This window comes from Carettochelys insculpta, chromosome 3 (assembly GCF_033958435.1).
Source record: "Carettochelys insculpta isolate YL-2023 chromosome 3, ASM3395843v1, whole genome shotgun sequence".
Taxonomy (NCBI): domain Eukaryota; kingdom Metazoa; phylum Chordata; order Testudines; family Carettochelyidae; genus Carettochelys; species Carettochelys insculpta.
This window is the reverse complement of record NC_134139.1, coordinates 19,314,232-19,337,468: the sequence shown is the minus strand read 5'-3', so window position 1 is coordinate 19,337,468 and position 23,237 is coordinate 19,314,232. Positions and strand designations below refer to the sequence as shown.

The following is a 23,237-nucleotide window of genomic DNA, read 5'->3' as shown; positions in this document are numbered from 1 at the left end:
AAATGAAATGCAACATATGTTAGGTCACAATATAGTGTTAGTATATCAACATGAAGAACAGCTTTAGTGAAAATGAGAAACAAAAACCACCTTCTCTTCCTCCAGCTTGCTTTACATTGCAGTAAACATGAACTCTACAACCTATCAGAAAATGTCGTGATTTCACGCATCATTTCCAACTACTATTTGAATATTTGGTTTTAGAGCAGTCATGCACTATAAGTAAGGGGGATGGAGATAGGGAGGGTTGTTTTTTAACAAAGCATACTGTATTGCATTTAGTTACCTGTGGATCCAAAATTCCACAGATGACATGATTTCATTGTAGGCTTTATGATGGTTTTTTAACTCTGAACAAACATTTGCCACGTGTAATGAATCATATAGTTCAGGCTTAGCTGTTTGACATGGTCTCATCTGATTTGTATATATTAGTAATAATTCATCAATAGTGAAAGCATACTAAAAATACAACTACTGTATATTGTAATGGCAATAACACAGCATTGATCAGGTGAATAGCCTTCTATTTTTAATTACTCTTGGACTGCAAGACTTTATGCAAAAACAATAGGTTAGACCATGAGAATTACAGAGGAAATTTGGTATTAATAAAAACTGATGGAAAAACTGTTTATGTAGAAGACATAGGTGGATGACTGGCATGAAGACATGTAGATAATATTAAAGTGATTTCCTACTGATATTTATTTTATACTACTACTTTTGCTGTTGGGGAATAAAATCATTTGTTCTATAGAAAGAAATCCTGTGGGAAAGGGATTCAGTCAAGTAAAAAGGGTCTATGAGAATTTTGGGGAATTGTTACAAGGCTTCTAACGTGCTTCTCTGTATTGTTTCTGCTGATCTCCAGTTGCCAATCAAATAATTTTATTTTCTAATAAGGTGCCGTACACAGCAACAATATGTTCGGATGTAACCATTTGAAGCAGAGGCCTAGCTCGGTCTGCCAGGAAAAAAAAAAAAGCACCACAAAGAACATTGAGATGAATGACTCTATTTTATGAGCCATAAAAGTTTTATTCATCTTGACACTGAAACAGGTTTAGGCAGTGAGTTGACACGCCTTAAATAAATAAGTGGAATTAATTCCCTAGCTCTTGAAACAATAGAAGCATGCATGTAGCACTGAGAGCTAGCCCATTGTTTCCTGTTGCTGCTTGATATTGATATTATTTGTGTTTTTCTGCGCGGCTTCCTCAGGGGCCTGGTTGATCCACTTCAAATTCTTCCTCTGTTTTATTAGAGGTTGAAAAAGGTTCAAGACCTGGTTGTACCACTGCTCCCACCGACAGCTAAGGAACCAGTTTGGCGTCTGGTTTGTCTGTTGTTTTACTGCTGACCTTCAAATCAACTTTAACCCCTGACCCCTGGAGGCATCTATCATGACAAGAGGCTGTTTAACACAAATGGTGCCCATTTATAGGGGAAGAGAGTCGGAAGATTTCCTTTTTATGAAGAATTTGGTTTTTCACCCCTCTTTTCTCAGTCACCACAGGTGAAATCCCTCCTAGCAGCTGGCTTATGAAATAATGTGAGGGGGGTGGCCCTAATGAGCTGAAAGCACCCTCAGCTGGAGATAAATATATGCAAATGAGATGCACAAACAAAGGAGCCTGGACAGAGAAATATCTGCAATTCCAGCAAAATGCTGCCTGCAGCTAGAAGATGAACAGCTTTGATAAAATGGTAACAAAAAGCACCTTTTTATCCTCCAGCTTGTTTTACATTGCAATAGACCATTGTTATTGTAACCCATCGGAGCATGCAGAGGTTTTCTGCACTGTTTCAAAAAACCTGTTTAAACATTTGTTTTAAGGCATTCATGAAATATAATCAATGTGGGGGTGGGTATTTTTACTTTGATTATTTATTTATTATTTGCCGTAGATCTTTATATGGTTATTTTACCTGTTGGTCTTTTTTTTTTTTCCTTGTGTTAATACTAACATTTTGTGCTAATATTTCGTACAGGGTGAATTCTTCTGAAAAATGCAAGTTCTTTAAAATTCTGTTGGAAGTCAATAAACACTGACAAGTAGTGAGAATCAGCTTAGAAAAGAAGGGGTGGGAGGGAGAGGAGATTTTTGAACATTCACAGAGCAGCACCCAAACAGTCAGCTTTAATGAAGGCAATCAAGTCTTTAAAGCTAATTCAAAGACAGACATGTAACATGCTGATTTTAATAAGCTTTTAAAAGGCAATCTCTAACTTTTAAAAGTCTCCCTTTTTAATTTAATTGGGTTTTCGTTCATATATTGCCAGAATAAACACAGCAGCTAAAATTTTTGTTTTTAAAATTTGTAAGTAGTCTATCTAGGCAATGTTTTAAATTAATCTGTATTTTGAGGGGGCAGCTACTTCAGGTGAGTTTAAGAAATTATCCAGGGTTTTGGTCATATCAAAATAGCCTTTATCTTAGCTTGTATTGAGTCAATAAACTTTAATACATAATGTTTATCTATATGCGTCTTTCAAAAAAACCTATTCCTTCATGCTTTTACATTTAGTTTGTAAGTAAGTAAAGAAAAATACAGGGCAATATACTATAGCAATGCTGTTTGAATACTGACCTTCTAAAATAAGTAACTAGATCGTTGTGAATTTATAAGAAAAGTTTAAACATTATGATGTTTTGATGTGTTAGTTCTGTCCCTTAGCCAACGCTTTAACTCCACTTTTTGTAATTGACAAAAAATAGAAAGCCCAAAAATATTATCTTTTATTGTGTTTCCTTATACATCTTTGGCATATACAGATGTTATACCAGACAAGCGTCAAATTTCCCAATGTTAGGCAGATTTCCTCATTTTCAGTAGTTATCTCCTGTTGCATTTTAGGGCCAGATTAGGGAACATTAAATTTAATTTTTGTAGCTATCCATAAGAAAAAATATTAATGTATAATTTTATGAACCTAAAATATCATACAAAGTTCTCTTTTAGGAATTAGAGTTGCATCAAGTTCAGTATTTGAAGAGTTAACACAAACTTGGTTATATTATGTAGGTTTTCTCCTCAAGCCCAGGTTTGAAGCAGCATAATTATGTTCAACTGCTGTTGTTTGGAAAGGGCAAACAGCATCTTAGGCACAGAACAATGAAATTACAGCTGAGATTTAGGTTAGCAAAAGACGTCTTCTACAGGCTTTTATGATTCATTATTTCCCATTAAATACAGTATTAGAAGTGTACACCAGATAGCTCATGGTTGCTGCTCTCTGAGCACATTATCTATATTACACAGGTCTGGGGAGCAGAATTAGAAAACTTTGGGGGAATGAGCAATATGTGTTTGCTGATAGAAGTACCATATGGCTCATCTTCCTCAATTGCTTTCATTGCGACTCTGATGCTGGAGAAATTAAAGTTTTATTTGATGTGGCACAGCTTAATGAACTGTCTTCTGTTAGGAAAATTGAATATGTTTCCTGTTATTTGAGCATAGAGCCCTCATGGTTTTGGCTGATGAGGTATGCATTATGTATTGTTTATTTAGGGTTTTAAAAACAAAAGGAGGAGAGCGTAGGTAAAATTGATTACTGCAGGATTGTATTATATAATCACATTTTTCTTCTCTATTTTATTTTAAATTTACAGTCCTACTCGTTATTTTAATGACGAGATGATTGTAGATTGCTGAAAAGACCATTGATGCACAGTATATGGCGTACCTTTTGTCAAAAAGCAGCATTATAATTTTAAAACTCATGAAATGATATTTAGGAAGTAAATTCATTGCCACCAATATAAACATATTTGCACAACTTCCAATGGGCCTCTCTGCAAGCTGGAGATGTTTCAATGGCAGGTTTGGGTATATTGTCATTATTTCATTTTAAAGGAACCCCCTGGCTTTTTATTAACTAGGTGACACAATCAGAAAAAGGGGGTGGGGGAATACAGACATTGACGTCTCACAGAAATTCAAAATTGGAGAATTTCTGTCCTCTGTAGACTATATAATAATGCTGAAAAGAATATGCTTAGTTACAATGAGGGTGAAACTGAAGGGGAAGGAGTAGCTAAAGAAGCTGTACTATATAGAACGTGGCCCAACTTCTCTGCTGGCAGAACTCCATACAAGTCAACTGGGTTACAGCAGCTGAGAACTTGGTCCTGTGAATTCAGAATGAAAATGTAAACAATATAGTTAAAAAGAGGGAGGGAAAGTATATTTACAACTTAGTGTAGAGTATCTATTTTAAAAAAGTGATTGAAACAGTGGGTCTGTATGAACAACAGTAAATCAAATACTTCTAGGAACTATACAGATATGCTTATTTTAATGTTGGGCTGGTTTTGTGGGAAGGGAGATACTTTGTAATTCTGCAAATGACAATCTGAAACATTTCCAGAGCATTTTATCTTCACAAATTCACCTTTTAATCAGTGAAAATATCTTCCATCTCCTCACACACTTCTCTACCAACAGTGTAAGGATATAGATTTTCTAGGAGAAAAAATGAAGACGAGGGGAAAAAAAGCTGTTCAGATGAAGCAACTCTTTTTCCTGACACATATGCCATCCTGACAAAAAGGCAATTTGTCTTGTATACCCTATAATGTTTTGAGGATTCTGGCACATGTGCATGGTAAACAAACTCCTCTTGGAATCTAAATACTGTCTATTAAAAGAGACACTTCCAACCTGTTTGTAGACCCTGGACCAGGTCTGGCAGTTCTCACTCCGGCAAAATTCCCACTGTTGTCAGAAGGAGTTCTGCTTGTGTGAAGAGTATAGGATCTTGCCCTGTCACATTAACAAAACCAAAAAGCCCACTGGTATGAGAAGGGGAGGCTATTGGTATTGGAAATGTTGTGGCACAAACTGTGAAGCAATGTCTGCACAAATACTGACTGCAAATATTTTCCATTCTCTATTGCTCCTCAAGCAGTTCCCTGCAGTGTTTTCATATGATCTCAAAAATAAATAAATTACAGTTGAGGGTGAGGAAGAATTACATTGCAACCCATGCAGAAACCACTAAAACATCATTTTTAGCCAGATATATTTCCTGGAGAAGAAAATGGTACATTTTTATGAAACACTGTTCCATGACAGGAACCTCCTTTGAGGAACACCATTATGCATTGTTATCAGCATGGTGTAATTTGACTGTTGACAAAGTATCTGTGGCAGTGAGAATGAAAGCAGTTAGAAGTGTGGCGGATTGTAATCAAGAAGATGCTTAGCTGTGCAACACTGCATCTTGAGCAGATTTGAATCAACATTGCCTTGAGGGGACACGCACATACAAAAAAAGTCCATTAATTTTTAGTGGGAAAATTAGAGTGGCACTTGATGAAGTGAAATTTGACATGCGTTAATTGCTCCGCAGCTCTCCTAATTAGAGATTTTCAAATTCTTTTACTGCTGTCAGACTGATGCCACATTGTCTTGCTGGACAAACAGTAAAATTGCAAATTGGTCTGATCAAGAAGTGGTATTTATGGATATTAGACTGTTTTTATTTTCTGGTCTTTTCTTTTTTGGTTTTGGTGGTGTTTTGGTCTACTAGCAAAACACATTTTATTATATTTATTCCTAATAAATTTTAGTTGCACTGGTGAAACCAGGAAAAGGAAAGGACTAGGGGCATACATGTAAAAGATGGGGTTTAAAAGTTGTTTAATCTTTTCTAAATATCTTGCTTGTGTCGCTTCTGAGCGAGAATAATTTTAAGACCAAAATAATTAAGCAAATCCAACAGTTGTATAAACTTTTAGACATTGCACACAGCTTTGTGATAGAAACTGGAGATCAGGAATTCACATTTGTGTTTACCTTTTCACTTCGCCTAAAATGTAAAATAGCCAGACGATGCCCTTTCATATCAAAAAGTGATTATATTGTTGTACAACATGAGTATTGTACTGACTCTGAAATGATGATTTTTGGTTTCTTTTTTTCACTAGTTTTCTCTTCTTCTCCCACCCCCAGCCCCCACCCACTATACCTCCTTCTTTGCCTAGCCCTTGAACATCACTTAATTCATTAACATATTGAATTTTTTCAATTTTCCATTTTCTTGCAATAACAATATTAATGCCAGGGCCAAAGCTTGATTGGAGCTAAATTACTTGTTACCTGCTGGCATTTATTTATATGGCATTGAATTATAAAGCTTTGCTATTGTCATGCCTTGGGCGGATTGTTTATGACACCAGTAATAGAAGTAATTGTTATTGTTGAAATTACCTGTCAGCTACCCATAGCAGTGGCCCTTGTCCCACTGACAAATAGTGACAGGGGAGAGGGATTCTCCACGCGTCCTCCTGATGACTTCTCCTCTGATAATAAGAAGTGCAGGGCCTCTGATAATTTGCCTGTCACTGTTGAGTGCAGCTCAGAGAGAGTTGGCCAAATTGTTGTCATTCACTTTGACAAAGACAGCAAAATGCTCTGGTGCAGGAGGAGGATTATCAAAATAAATGAAATCACTTACACATCCTTTGTTTGGCATGGGGATTTTTTTTTTGGTCCGAAATTGCCTAGTTTTATATGAGAATTGTAAAATAGGTATACATTTCTTATGGCTATTGCTACTTATGTTTGGAGGGTTGGAAGGCACACAAGGTTGTTGCAATTTGCTGTCTGATTAAGAAATAAACACAATGGTTTGAGACTAAATTCGCCTCCTCAATAATGAGGAAACATTATTGTTTTTGTTAAGCTAATTGACTTTGTTCTTTAACTTGCTCTTTAATAACATCTTTTTAAAAACTTTTTTTTTAATATAAGTCAAATGTTCAAACAATAGATGAAATCTACATTGAACAGTAAATTGCACAGTGGAAACCTGTGATTCAGTCAGCTACATGGCCTTGTGCTGCAATAACTATATTAGATTATAATCTGAATGGTTTTTCTTAATCTAGAAATATTATTTCTTCTAGAGAAGGAACTCAAGTATCTCTCCTAAGATAAGGTAAATATGTTTTCAGCCATGGAGGATCAGTAATAACTATGTTCCAGAGGACCTGAAGAGCCAACATGGCTTACCAGTTAGTATATTTTAAAAAATGCTAGAATTTTAAAATTCTGTCCTGAATCCTGTGACTTTATTGACTTGGGTGTGCAAGAAGGGCAGTGGGAAGGAAGTCAACACCTGACGGGCTTTCTGCCAATCAGATCATGCCATTACTGAGCACAAACAAGCATTTTCATCCTCACAGCACAGCCATGAGTTCCTACTAACAGAAGTTTTCAGTTAAAAACACTGTGAAGCTGTTCTGATGTTGTGTTTCCTAAACACATTGTGTCCTATCACATAGCAAAAATCATTAACTCTATACCTTTAATTTATTTTATAACAGCAAGAATTACTTCCTTATTGGTCTCTACCAACCAGCTGGAGCATTAAGCACCTTCTGCTTTACCCTAGGCTCTTCACTCCTTTATCTAGTCATTATCTGATCAGCACAACCTCCAAACATGTCACTATTGCATAATTTTATTGACTTTAACAGTGTGGATTTGTCCACATAAATATCTGCAGACGATAGCATGCGGTGCATAGCTGAGTCGTACATCTTTTTACATTGATGCATGTTCTAATAATAATTTAGTTCAAAACTCATTGCTGAGGTTTATTGTAGGTGTTGAATAAATCTAGTGACTTTGACTAAAATGCAACCATAACACAGACAAATAAAATGTTCCACTGTGAGCGATACTGTGCAAACAAATAATTTAGCAACATTTCCAGTCTCTTTGGCCTCTCCATGAAACAAGTGCAACCACGGTTTAGAAGCAGACAACCAAATTTAGTAGGGCTTGAATAATTGATACACCTATGTGACAGTAGATAAAAACTTATGCTTCTAATCTTTCCAAACTACTTGGCCCTAAATAGTCACTTCGTTGACAGTTAAATATTCTGAAGGTGCCTGCTTGAAAATCGTGGTACTATTAAGAGGTTACCCTTAGTTATAAAGAGGCTGCAGCGCGCTCAGGAATGTGATCTCCTTTACAGATAATTTTAAAGAATGTGGCATGCTCCTGTTTTGTCTGGGGAGAGTCATATTAGTGATCCCAAGAGGAAAAAAGCCACAGATTTTGAAATGAAGATATTTAAAATGTGTAACATTTCAGTGTTACATAACCTAGCATTTTATGTTCATCCTATAAAACTTAAATTAAGCCTCCTGGGAATATCTGTGTATCTCTTGCTGCTGGTTTTGTCTAAAAACAAAATATATTTTAAATAGATCTATTATAGTACTAGCATCCATATTAACACTAAATCAATTGTACTGTCTGTTTTCTCCTTTTATTTCAAAACATAGGCCTAAGGAAAGGATAATTTATCTTTAAATTCAAGCTCATCTGAAATGTAAACTTTTAGCAAATAGCTCTTGCTTATAAAGCTGAATTTCTAAAGTGACTGGCAGCAATTTTTTTTCTTCTCCATGTAACATTTTGAAATACCCATCAGTGTCAAGAGAAACGGCACGAACTGCTGTTGCTATTCTAAATAAGGCAGAGCAATGTTAAGAGAAATGTCAAAAAACCCTCAATGGATTAAAATTACACTTCTGCACCATGTCAGCATTGATGACAAACCTTAATGTTTTGCATAATTTCAAAGGATGCTCTTCATAAAACATTCAATACATAAACAGGTTGTGGGATTTTGTTTTCAACATTTAAGATCACGCTCTTAATGGTAAGAAACAATATTAATTGTTATTAAATCCTGTTATTCTTTAAAATGCATCTTGTGGTTACAGATTACAAATAAAATCAAAAGAGGCTGAGCTGCAGTTTCACACCCAGATGCAACCTAGAAACAAGAATGCATTTTCCAGTTTCTCTCTTTTCTCTTTAGTCACTTACACATGTTTTTGAATAAAGTGGATTAACTGTATTTAAAAGGGGATATAAATAGCAAAACTTTGTTGCATTAAAACGTTATTCAGGATTTGCAGTCTTATAAATATATTTATGGATGGAGCTACATGTTCCTGTTTTTGACATTTCATAGTTTAAGTGAAATAACCAAATAGTAATGTAAATACCTAATGAAACAAATATTAAAATAAACAACATTTAGCCATATTTTCTGGCAAGTTTTCAACATTTGGCTGTAACTTTTTTTTAGTTTTACATTTGCATTATAAACCTATGATACAATTTCCAATTTAACTGAGATATACTTTACTGTATTACAATGCACACAGCAAACATAAGCTAAATACAAAAATTATGGCAATATTGTGACCAAAAGACCAAAGATAATATCAGCTACATACATTTCAATACATGTTTTTTCAAAAACATGTACCAAAAGAAAAAGAAAGGATATTAGACAAATTTGCCTCTTAACCTTTAAAGATTTCCTGCTATTCCTGTATGTCCTTTATTACATTAATTTTTTATTTAAATTACACCATTAACTGGATACGAATTTATCAAGAATACATATATTGATTTATAAAACAGTATCATTAATTATTATAATAGCCAGATGTAGCTGATATTACAAAGCCATTTAAAGGTTTTTAATATAACTTGGACATACATAGATAGATAGACATTATGGACAAGACTACAATTTAAACTGGCAACCAGCAGTTAATGAAATCCATGATTTATATTCTAGTTTACAGATTGATTACATTGTTGCTTGGAAAAATTATTTATACTATGTCATTTTTCAAAGTATGTCTTGAAAAAAAAGAACAAATAAAATAGGCAGTCAATTCTCCAATCAGATTTTGTTTTCTGTATTTTAATGCTGGTGATAATAATCAAACTATATGCATTTTTGAGACTTGTTATTGCCAGAGTATAGTTGGTTATCTTGTGGGTAGCCTTATTTGCATATACACCATTTCACATACTCATCTGCTTGAAATAAATAAATAAAGGCTCTTTTTTCAATAGCACTATGTTTATTTCATAAAACATACAAATCACAAAAAGTGTTTCTGACATAAATGTTTTCAGGCTTTTTTTTTAAGGTGTGGGAGAGATGAGACTTACCCTACTGCTGCAAAGCAGGCAGTCATGGAGAACATTTGTGTTTTAAAATGCAACCTGAAGAGAAAAAGAAGAGAAAATAAGGAATTCTATAAACAAACAACAGGGTAACATTTTCCGATTACTTCAATGTTCATTGATTAATACACTGAAAGTATAAATCTTTTCACATTGTTCTTGAGGGGTGATATCTCTCAACTATTTATATCACTTATTCTTGTCTGGCAACATATGTTACTGATTTATTATATATATATATATTTTTTTTTACTGTTAGCTAGTCAAACCTAAGGGCTAGCTGAGAAAGCTAGTTTCAGCAGATGAGTTTAACAACAATTGCAGGGCATCCTTTTGGGTGAGCCAATAGGCTCTTTTGAAGCTACGATACTTACTGTTAACCATTTTGATGCTGAAATATTTTTATTGCTGGTTTGTTTTTATTCTAAATGTGTGTCTCTTTTTTTCAAATATATATAAAATTACATATAAATCATCACCTAACAACAGTTTTCTTTTGTGTATCTCATACCATTTTGTAAATCAGTGGTGTCCAGTGCTTTAGCCACTTGCCACATGTGGCTATTTGGGCTGGTTGCGTGTGGCTAGTTGGCTTGCACAATAAACATGTTTTCAAAATTATGAGACTAGTTTGCTATCAGGCTGCTGCTTCAGAATTGGCTGGACACCAGGACTGTAAGTTATTCACATGTATTAGAAGGTTTTTGTTTTGTTTTTCTTTGTTTTTGTTTTTGTTTTTGTTTTTGCTTTCTTGTTTTTGTTTTTTCAATACAAAGTACTAAGGCCTGTGGGGAACCTATGGTAGTGAACAGTCATCAATAAATTCTATATTGTATTACATATGCAAACAAATATTAATTCGTATTTAAGCACTCATGTTTCTCTAATATGGTTACTCAGTGAGAGTTATGTGGCTATTTGACTAGCAAGAATGCATGATATAAATTTCAATTGCGAGTGGATGCACCAACGATTTAAAAAAATATAAGTAAATTAATGTTCCAGCCAGGATTTTGTTTTTCATTTATGTGTTATTTTTAAATGACTTTTTCTGAAATAAATGTTGACTTTTCTACTTTTGTTCTTTATTCATCTTGAATTGAAAGGAAGACTAGGAGCTGAGTTTCCATAAGGAGAAATATCCTTTGTCGCACAACTTTCAAAATGTCAGATTTTAACTATTACAAATAAGTTCAATTATTTATAAAAATTGAAATGAGTACCCAGACATTAATACATAAAATTTCAGACTTTTGGGGAAAAATGTCTTCCTACAAAAAGAAAGAAGATTGAAAAGCAACAGCTCCAAACTGCTTAACACAACTAAACTACCCTTTTTGATATTCAGATAACAGGGGTTTGAATCAAACCCAATATAAGCCTGAAAATTTTTCAGTGCTGAAACTCCATCTTGAATGTCTAGCAACCAACAGGTTCCCAATGCCTATCAGCTGTGTGGATATATTTACTAATAACAGGTTACATCTGTAAATCTCAATCCCTGACACCAAGAGATTAACTCAGTCCGTTAGATTTACCTATGTATTCTAACACCCATGGGATATATAAGATAACCACTGAGAAGGTGGCATTGAGATCCTCATAATACTAAGGAATGAAAGGATGAAGTAAAGACAGATTTGCAACCTTAGCCCCCAAGAACAAGGAAATGCAGAGTGACGTCAGATCCTTAGGTTATATAAACCTATTGTAGCTCTTTGTGTTTTAATTTCTTTTGTGTCTTTATAATCCTAGTCTCAAAAAACAGAACAGAGAAGGAAGACCCTTATATAAAATTTTCATGAAAGCACAGGATTAAAGTATCTAAGAGGTAAATGTTAATTAAATATAGCAAATGTAAATATGTAGGAATCATAACTAAATCCAACTAAATGTTTTAAAAGGGGATTTTTGACTCAATAGATCACAGCAACTTTTCTAATGTCATTTGTGGTTTGTTGACAAATTATCACATGAGATGGTATATTGACATAGTAGGAGTTGTTTTAGTGGGTTGAGGTCATAAAAATAGCTGATTTTTTAAATGATAGTAGCTCATCTGGTATCACTTTTGTATTTATTTTTAATCATGAAAATGGTCAAACATTTTCATTATTAATGAAAGTCTTGTAGGAAATTGCACACACTGAACATATCCTCTGAATTGTAATGTGAGTGTAAAATCAGCTTTGAAATGTACACCTTTTTAATGAAATTTCCACAATTAATCATTTATTTCTTTCTATCAAAACCTTTACTTCTATCCCACCTGACCTCATGCAATGACTTTCAACCTAAAGGGAATCTTTGCAATAAAGTTCTATGTTTCTAAAAATCAGGTCTTACCATGGAAACACAGAGAGTTATTTAACTGAAGTGGCAGCATTAATATTGCTGTAATCAAGGGATTGAGGTCTTGATTTTACTTTTATTTGCACTTAGGCAAGTGTCACTAATGCTCTGGATAAATGTCAAATGCTGTGGTTCAGTTTGGCTATTAAAACCTTGTGTTGCAATTATTACCACTATTCAACTCTGTATTTAAAATATACTTCTGGGAGCCTCATGATTAAACTCCAGGGTTGTTTTTTGTTTAGGGATTTCTCTCTTTCTCTCACTCACTCACTTTCTGTTTTGTCCATCACCTTGGTTTCTTTCCCCTTCTTTGACCTGCACTTTTTCTGGATCAGACACTGGCAGGTTGAGAGGTAATAAGAACCAGATGGACATGGTGCAGAAATTGCCCAAATGGGTACGGGAATGTGGGGAGCTGTCAGGCATGCAGAGAAACTGGAATTTTTCAGCAATAAAATCGGATTTATCACCACTCTACCACAGTCATTGCCGACAACCGTTTACCTTGACAGAAACCCTATTCCAATAGGCCGCTCCAATGCAGATTTTTTTTTCCCAAAGAGTGATGATTGGTATTTGTTCTAAGGCTCAAATGGCCTGCACTAAAGGTGAAGCATTAGGCCAAAGTCCTGTATTCCCTACTGAGGCAATGAACCTGCTAAAATAAGTTCCTTCCACAATAGCTGTGTAATTGAAACCAGAAAGTGAGAGAATTTGATAAATTGCTTGACCCTGAAGGAATGTTAAGGTCATGAATTTGCATTGCGTTGTCCCCCCCCCCACCCTTTTTTAAATTTTTTAAAATATATTGATTATATTTAGTATTTGTCTCTGAATTTCAACAAGTTTACAGATCATCAACCAAAGGCTATTGGGAAAATACGGTAAATCAACAATTAAAAAGACCGAGAGGATTCCCACCTAACATCATCTCAAGATGGATCAAGGGTATAAAGTATTAAGCTCTGTCTACACTAGCCCCTTTCTTTTGAAAGGGGAATGGTAAGGAGTGAGGTCAGAAGATGCTAATGAGGCATTGCCATGACTATTCAGCTCCTCATTAGCATAATGGCAGCAGTGGCGATTTGAAAGTGCCACTTTCTAATCATGTGCTGCCCGTGGAGATGGGGGCCTTTTGAAAGGACCTCCCCTCAGTCTTCGAAAGGCCCTTATTCCTAACACCAGATAGAAAGAAGGGGCCTTCAAAGACAGGGGAGGTCTTTTCGAAAGTCCCCCTTCTCCACGGATGGCACGTGATTCGAAAGCGGCACTGTCAAATCACCCTGGCCACCATTATGCTAATGAGGCACTGCATATTCACAGCAGCACCTCATTAGCATATTCCAACATTGCTCATTACCATGCCCTTCCAAAAGGAAAGGGCAAGTGTAGAAACAGCTTTAGTGAATGAAAGTCCTCATGTCTTGCACCTCTGGAATAAACCACGTAAACTAACTACCTGGAATAGGAACTTTAGAAATTGCAACACATTATAAAAGCTTGTAGCAAAGAACTCACATGGTACTTCACAAAAAATAATGTGTAAAAAGTCTTGCAAATCACTTCCAATGATCAAATGTTCATTGCCATACTTACCTTTTTGTTCACAGTGCCACAGAAGTGACGGCCATTGCAATTTACCTGGAAATTATTGTCACTGATATTATTAAAGTGGGTGTTTTATTTTTGTTTTTTTAATTGTTTGCCATCAGTAATTCACTGTGAAACATCACAACCTTGTTTGTACCACTGCCCCCCCACTAAAAGGACACACTAAAATAATAGGCTAAAATAGAAATGTTGATATTGTAGTACAGAAGAGCTGTATTTTAATTTGCAGTAGTTTAATTTTTATAACTGCATGAATTGTGTTATAGTATAGTAACTAGTTTTTATAATCTTACTGCTTTTTCCTGGTTTGACTATAACATTTCAGTGGCAGTAATCCCACCATAGCACTTTAAGCATCACCCTTTACATAGCCACACATACTTAACCCAACATTCAGCAAGTTAAATAATCATTAGCACAATAACCCACTGCTATCAAAAATGTATTGGTCCTCTAAATTTTAAATTAATGGTCTGTCTTCCTAGCAGCGCATGTCTGGTATTTGAACCACTTCAGCATAAAGTCAGGGACATGTTATCAGAACACATTACACAACTTTTATTATTGGCACTTTGAGATTAAAAAGTCACAAATGGGAGAGGTTGAGGCTGACTTTTTTTCATTTCCACATCTCTGATTTTAAAACAATATCTGTTCTGAGTGCTAATTATCAGCCAGCATTTCCATGTACAATGCTGGTATGCCTTGAAAAGTCATTTTCTTCCAATAACAAGTTAATGAATTAATAGGGTTCAAGTTATAAGATGAATGTTATAAAATGTTGGCTAAAGAAAGGTGAATAATTTGTATTTGCATGTTCAGCTTTCATTTAATATTTCAAAAACAAAGGGAAATTTATCATATATATGTTTTGCCTTTGAGTGGTCTATTTTTTGTATTCTTTTAAATGAAGAAATATGGGGGGTTGGTAATAAAAATTCTTAAAACATTTATTTCTACAGAGAATGAAGAACTATCTGCCATCTCTGCACCTGAGGAGAAAAAAGATTAACAACTTGGAATATAACCTAAAAGTACAAAGTAAAATGACATATGACAATGAGAATTTTCATATGTTACTGTACACATTTTAATAAAAGTTCTAAAATAATGTGCCCCCGTCTGCTTTTATAAAATAAAGATATTATGATGTGCAAGTGACGCAGCTTGAATGTATATTTCTGGCTTGGGTTTTCCACCATTAAAATATTTCTTCATGCTTCCACTCAGGAATTTGGTTGCAGCACTGCTTTAGATCAAAATATATAAATCTCGTATGTATAAATAAAATATGAATGGAAAATGGCTTCAATCACTAATATTTTTGCAAACTAACGTTCAGCTGGTGCAACTCAATTTTATTTTGCATCACATTAGAGTCATAATGGTAATGACTGGCCTTTATTCACTAACAGTTTGAGTCAGCACTTTGAGACATTTTTCAAATTAGGTCATACTGCAAATTTGTGGCTGATACAAAGGTTGATTAAGAGAGCTGCACAATTTTAAAATGATGTTGTGTGAGGAGAATTAAGTTCTGTTTGATAGTTCTGGGAAATGTGAGCCACTATAACTAAGCAGAAATAATGTATGGGCAATAGATGGGAAAACCTATTTCCACAGAGTGCTTGAAGTAATACTCATTTACAATTTAACAAAGTCCTCTCTCTCCTATGGAAGAACTGTATTATGGATCTTGAAAACAAGCGATGAGTTACAATAAGGATCAGAGGGATGATCCCTGCCCTTATTTCAGCGAAAGTCATGTCTCTTCTTTTATGTTTCTTTGATCTCGTCAGTAAAGACAAATTTGTATCTCAAAAGAGTCTTCTCTTTATGAAGCTACAAGGATCCCAGGTCAGAACTAGCCTATTAACCCATGATATAACAATTCCGAGGTGAAGCTAAATTCCTGTGTAAGGTAATGCTGAAAAATTATTGGGCAAATTTTGAGGAGTGATCATCTCCTACTTGGGCACCTCAATGAAGTGGTCTTTATTTTCCAAAGTACTCAGCAACTCTTGCAATCCTCTCGGAGTTTACTACAAAAGAAACAAAGAAAAATAAATCTCTCCATGGAAGCTTCTGGGTGCCACACGTTTGACAAACTGAACACTTCATTTTCTTGCCTAAGTGGGAGCTGAGCTCTTGTGGAAACCTGTTTAAAAGAATAATGCTGTGGCTGTTGTTGTGAGGACATAATACTAACATTGCACGGCTGTTGGGTTTTTACTTTTAAACTCTGGTTTTTCAGTGAATCAATAACAAAGTGTGAGAGGCGGAGTCCCTCTTAATTGGATATAAGTGGATGAAAGTCAAACCAGAAAAAAAAAACAAAAAAAAAACTTAGCAGTTAACTCATTGGTTCGCCAAACAAGGTAAAAAGCTATTATTAGCAATTATGTTTGCTTCACACATTCGGCTCAGAAGAAGAAACTATTGGAGGCTGATGAATTACACCAAAGAAAAACACTAAAACCAAAGTATACTTTGGTGAAATGGAGAGCTGAATCCCTTGGGTAACTCTTCTATATTTATTTGTATCAAAACAAAAAAGCAGCACTTGTAGCACCATCTGAGGAAGTGGGTCTGTCCCACAAACTCATCACCTAATACATTATTTTATTAGTCTTTGAAGCGCTACATGACTGCTTTTTTGTTTTGATATAATACAGACTTAGACAGCTATCTCTCTGTCACTATATTTATTTGTGTTATGGTATCTTAAATGTCTAGCAAAAATTAAAGAGAAATGATTTTTAAAATCTGATCTGAAAAAGAAAATTGTTGCCACAGGCCTATCCTTGATGACTAGTGAGTTGTTCCACGTTCTCTTTTTTACATTTTCCTCGGTGTGTGTACTAAAGGACCTGAACTTATACTAGTGACATAGACAGCTGACTTTATTTTTTGATGCTGTGCTCACCCACAGATATTTCCATTCACCATGTTTCTGGATTCAGTCACTTTACCCACAGGCCTCTTTGACAGTATTGTACCTCAAATCCCTCAGAAAAGCAAAGTCCATTTTATTCCCAGTCACTTTCAATTTGTATCCAGTGTTCCTCCAGAGGTTTTAGCAAGTGTGATTTCTAGGACCAAAAATAAAGGAGGGTAAATGTAGCAGGCAGACCACAAATGAGAAGGTGGCATAATCCACAAAAGAGGTCTCTGTAAGTGGTATTTTCGAAAAATACCCAATTAGGAACATGACTCTTTAATAGCCATAATTGTTTTCAGTATTTGGAGGTATGTTTCCATTTTCACCAACTTAAACTTCTCAGCAAAATAAAACAAAATGGGCTTTTAAATTTTAAGATAACAATTTAAACAGATTTTTAATTATTTACTTTTCCTATTTTATTACAACACATCTCTTTGGATCTGATGCTACAAAACTTCTTCAACCAAATCTCCCACAGTGTCAGTGAAAATGATGTGAAGGGATAAACTTCAGGGCAGACATTTTGCCAATCTGAAACATTAAAAAGTTATGAATCAGGTCTCAAAAATCATGTTTGTTTTAAGCCAATCATAAGAAATTAAAAGTAATAATAAAAATAGTCAACTTGCTGCTTTTCTGATTTGCTTTCTGCCTTCTAAACTTTAGGGTTGCATTTGGACCTGTTTCCAAGTTATTCTCTGCAGCAGTTATTTAAATATTTTTTAAAACTTACAAACTAAGATCCTCAGAAGCATTTGGCCCCAGAAAGGGACTATAAGGAAAAACAGAAAATCTCTGAAATGGCAACAAACAATCAAGCCACTTGTCTTCTTACTGATTGCTGTAAATACTGGTTTGGGTTGAGTTGACTTGGCCTGAGAAAGAGCCTAATCTTGTTTATTACACATACCAATTCTTTAGAGCTAGTGTTTGCTTTCCGTGCTAGAGGCCCTCAGTTCAATCACCAGGAAGATGTTCCTTACCAGTACATGTCCAGTTGGAATATGCGACTATGCATTTTTAAAATTAGCTTCTGCAAATATTCAAACATGAAACTTTGTGCCAGTCAATCTGATACGTGGGTGTTCATGGAAAATGAACACAAAGGGCCATAGGTAAAGTCAACCAGGTTGTACATGTTGTACTGCAGGGGCTGTTCCTTATTAGCCATAACAATCAAATTGCTTTGAAATAACCATTGGGAAGGCCAAACTAAAAAAGGAACCATCCCCTTACAAATACTTGCTCAATTACAGGGAAATATTCACACTCACTGCAGCCTAGTTCAGTGGTGTGTGATCTGCAGCCTACGGATACTCTGATTGCAGGCCATGAGACATTTTTGTTGATGCTGACTATCTGCAGGGAATTCCCCACCCTCCCTGCAGCTCCCAGTGGCCACAGTTCTCTGTTTCCCACCAGCAGCAGTGGTGCCAACACCTGCATGCAAAGGGAACACAAGGAAATGCTGGCTGCCACTTGTCCGGGTTCCCATTGGCTGGGAATGGCTCGAAGCCTCCACTGGGAGTTGCAGTGGGTGGTGCTTGCAGATGGTCATTGGTAGCAAAATGTCTTGTGGCCCATAATCAGATTATCCTGGTGGGCCACATACATCCCACAGGCTACAGATTGCCCACCATTTATCTGGCCAGACCTCCCTCTGCATGCCAGAGTCAGAGTTTGAAACACCAATTTCAAGTTTATATGGCTGGCAGTTCAGAAAAAAAAAACTGACACACCTCAGCCTGGAATGCTTGGAGCTCAGAGTTACATGGGCCCTTACAATAACATTCACACTGGTTTGTTTGTATGTATTTTCCATGAACCTTGGGTGAAATTCACATCTGCACATGGGTACAGGACACCGAAATCATCATTTTGCACTACATCCTTCTCCATTGGAACAAATACCCTGGTGTCTATACTTACTGAATTTACTTCACAGTAGGGGCAAGCCTGCTGCTAGGTCAGGACTATGAAATAGATTTTATCTTTCCATCCTTTTGGCTAGATTGCAGCCAGTTTCATGGCAGGTGTGTAACACTGGAGGATAGGGTATAAGAATATCCCTGCTCACCCAACCCTGGTTCTGGAGTCCTTAGCAAAAGTTTTATCACCTGTAAATAGAATATGGAAGGAGGAGGTAACAATAGTTCACCACATTCGAGGGAATGACTCTAGCTAGTAGCACAGAGATATAGCAGTAGGCATGCTTTTCCTGTGGCTTAGCATTTTCAAGCCAGCTTTTTAGGATAGGGCAACTCCAACAACATCACATATGCCAGTAGCTAAGGGGCAGGATCTAGGCCTCGAGCATCTACCGGGAGGCATTGGTCAAAACTCAAATGCCTTCTCCAAGATATGACATCAAACGGGTGAGAGCATTTATTTCTCTCCTAAGTGATTAGGGGGCAGCCAGTTTCCTTCACCAGCTCAGCTGAGTAGGTGAGAAAAACATCTAGTTAGCTAAATTTATTAACATGCTTTTTTTGCACTATACAGCTACATTACGGCAGTGAAACATGACTTTTGATGATCAAGCATGCAGTGATTAAATAAGGTTAATCCTCATTTTATATGCTAATAGGATATTTATAATCTCAACTGCGTGTCCCATTTAGCTATTTTATTCTCTGTTGTTAAGAAAGTATTTCTTATTAGTGAAAGAGTATCCCTCTACATTCACTGCAGATGCTATTTTAATTGGGCTCAAGTGCATTGGGTGTAATTAGTCCACTTCTTTAATATTTCTTTCATAATTACACAATGAGCAATGTGCTTAAGTTTCATAAAGGCTGCCAGTTAAATTGTTTTTAAGAACTAATGAATTAATTGGTGACCTTTCATGGGTAAGTTATACTTCTAACTTAAATTAAGCCCTGTCCAGGGGAGTCACATTTTCAAAATGGCTACTGAATTTTGAATGATCAGTGTGAAATACATTTGGGTCTTCTTTCTACAAGAGCTAAGCACCCACAAAGCCCATTCGCTTCAACTGATGTTGTTAGGCCTCAGCACATTTAAAAAATGAGGCTTAAGGTATTTTACTTTGGGCACCAAAACCAGTGGCCACATTAGCAAATGTTGGCTGTAATGGATGACCGAAAAGGGTGGAAATGAAAACAAACCTGGTGTCTTTATTCCAACTCACTGTCCTCCAAATAATAAATTGTTCATGTGGCACAGATGTGTGAAAAGGGACAAAGATTTGGCACGGTGTGAAGCTGAAAGGATCCTGGTTGCACACAATGGCTGTGTCTACACGTGCCCCAAACTTCGAAATGGCCATGCAAATGGCCATTTCGAAGTTTACTAATGAAGCGCTGAAATGCATATTCAGCGCTTCATTAGCATGCGGGCGGCAGCCGTGCTTCGAAATTGATGCTCCTTGCCGCCGCGCGGCGCGTCCAGACGGGACTCCTTTTCGAAAGGATGCTGCCTACTTCGAAGTCCCCTTATTCCCATGAGCTCATGTGCCACGTGTAGACACAGCCAGGGATAACAATGTGGCCACCTTAGAATGTGGTGCAGTAGACAAATGTGCCATCATCCATTCAACATAACTATAAGTGAAAGACTGAAGAGAGAAAGTTAAGGAATGATTTTATTACAGTTAAGTACTTACATGGGTAAGAAATGCTTGTTCCTCAGTTCTTCAGTTTAGCAGAGAAAGATATAACGTGATCTAGTGGTGGACCATGAAGCTAATCAAATTCAACCTGGATATAGGGTATGTTCTACTCATTCTGCGGTGACCGCCAAGAAGGAGCAGAAGGATATAGGGTGTCAACTTTTAACAATGAAGGCAATTAACCTCTGGAACAATTTACCAAGGGTGCCACTGGCAATTCATAAATCAAGTTTGGATGTTTTTCTCAAATTCTAGGAATTACTTTGTGGAGGCCCTAGGCCTACAATATACAGGGGGTCAGACTAGATGAACACAAGGATCGCTTCAGGCCTTGGACTCTATGCCTCTATGAAAGTTTTGGGTCCCACCAAGTTTGACTTGCAATGATTGACAAATCACAGTAGATCAACAGCCAGGTTTCCCTAGCCTATGTTTGTGTTTCCTCCAGCAGAGGGCCAAGCCAGAGCTTCCCCAGCTGAGTAGAAGAGCCATCTGGGCAGGCATGGCAGTCAACAGGGAAGAGAAAATGTCAGTGTCCTTTGAAAATGTCAGTGTCCCCTTTGAATCAGGGGGAGCAATGCCCCTCCCTTGGATGGCTCAAAACACACGCTAGCGAATGGGATAGATGGTCACCCACAGAGGCCCCAGCTCACCTCTCCACCCTGAAGAAATACAGTGGTATTGCCCTGGGGAGAGGTACGGCTGGAGTAGCAGTAAGTGCTTGGAAGGAGTCGAGCAGAGTTGGGGGTTACTGAACTCTGGGTCTTGGGGACGATTTTTTCTGTCTGCCAGCTCCTGGGTAGGAAGGGAACAGGACCATACTGAACACACATGGTATAGGAAGGAGTAACTGCTCCTCCCTCCCCTTCCCAACTCCTTCTCTTAAAGGGACAGTGCTGTCTCTTTGTAGTGACAAGTTCTTCCCTCCGCTGTGCAAGAGTTTCCAATTTCCATTCAGGGAAAAGAGACTCCTCCCTCATTACTGGGCAAAACCCAAGTCACTTCCAGCTTTGTCTGGACATAGACTAGCTCTCCCACTCCAGCAGTGAATCCCCATTCCTCACATCCATTTGCAGACTACTGTACATAGATCTCCTTTTTTTTTTCAAAACCAATCCTTGCCCAGAACTATTTACAGTGCAACAATGGTGGTTGCAAAACAGCATTTGTGAGGCACCCCGTAACAATAAAGAGTTATCCTCATGCCAAGTGACACCTGTCCACCTGCGTAATCCTGCAGAATTCTTTGGGCCTTTCATGTGCACTGGCATAAAAATGGAAATAACTCCACTGATGTCGATGGCATTACATTGACAAGATGAGAATCCCATCCATGGGACTATTCTGGTGGCAGAATGGGATTCAAGACCATTTGCCTCAGCATGCACTAAAGAGGTAAGTATTTTATGAGTAGTACTGAAGAGCTACCAGGCTCCATTGTACCAATAAGGAGAGGGTCCCTGCCCTGAGTGTGAGACAACAGATGGACAAGCAGACAGCAGGCACACAAGGATACAACAGAACCATAAGTGCTGGGCATAGAGGCATTCCAACCAGCACCCTCTGGTTTGAAGGGGTTTCCATTATATCCAGGGTTTACAATTTGGTTTAATGGCTCTCAGCACCCCTACTATAAAAATTGTTCCAATCTCCTGAATGGAGTTTCACTGCTCAGTACAATAAGTGGATAATTTCAAAGGTCCATGAATCCTTATGGACAAAGATAAATTCATAGCTGACAACAGTGTTCCCTGTAAGCTGAACACTTGAGTGGCAACCCAGGAGAGATTCAGGTGCAACCCAGCTGATTCGCAGAGCACTTACCTCCTCCCATAGCCAGCAGCATGTGTATCTCCTCGTGGTGCATATCCACACACGCCTTGGTGCAAATAATAAAATTTATTCTGCCCATGGATGGAAAAAATTAGAGGAGGTCCTTGCAGTAGCTATCAGGATGTGAAAAAGTACTTGATGCCAAGATAAATACGCCTTATGTGCTCATCTTAACTTACGCCATTGACTCTGCAGCACATAGTTGAAGGGGGTCTGAACATTACAGGATCCTGACAGTGTCTAGAGTCCAGGACAGTATGTCAACTTTTATTCTTAATTTATCCACATCTGGCTTTTTTTTGCAGAACCTAAGCGTTGTTTATGAAACCCTTTCTTAGAAAATGGTTCCTTTCACCCAAGCACCCATATCCTGCTCATTTGCACTAGAACAAATTCCATCGATAGCACTGTGGTGTTATTCTCCATTAATGCCAAATCAGTTGGGTGCATCTACACTGCAGTTCAACACCAGAGGGTAGACTTTGTCAGCTGACTCAGACTCAGGTCTGAGCCCAAACAGCTACATTACAATTTTTCAGCCCCACAGCTCAAGTGGGCCAGCTGTGGGTGAGTACTTACAGTGTAGACATATGGCGAGTTGCCTTAAGCAACCTCTTGAAAATTCTCCCTTTTGTAGGACATATCTCCAAGTGATATCCTTCTCCAGAGGTTGCATCTGTACACTACTCCTAATGTCTCATGATACAGGAGTGTAACAGAGGAAAAGGTGGCCTGGGTGCAATGTCCTTGTACTCTCTCTTTACCTACTGCTTCTGGGCTGACCCAGTGGCGCCACAGGGATATCTGAGTTATGTAAATTGTGCAAGGTGTCCAACC

At 37.1% G+C, this 23,237-nt stretch overlaps 1 long non-coding RNA gene across 2 annotated transcripts; it reads left to right on the top strand.

Annotated features, from left to right (window-relative positions):
• The first annotated feature begins 1,484 nt into the window (after nucleotides 1–1,484).
• LOC142010206 (uncharacterized) lies at nucleotides 1,485–15,103 on the top strand. 2 transcript variants are annotated; one of them, XR_012644724.1, is made up of 5 exons: nucleotides 1,485–1,710; nucleotides 9,990–10,115; nucleotides 11,782–11,857; nucleotides 13,992–14,052; nucleotides 14,955–15,103. It is a non-coding gene; the product is annotated as an uncharacterized LOC142010206 (long non-coding RNA). The 2 variants fall into 2 exon arrangements; XR_012644723.1 differs by having other exon boundaries at nucleotides 9,976–10,115.
• The last annotated feature ends 8,134 nt before the right edge of the window (nucleotides 15,104–23,237 follow it).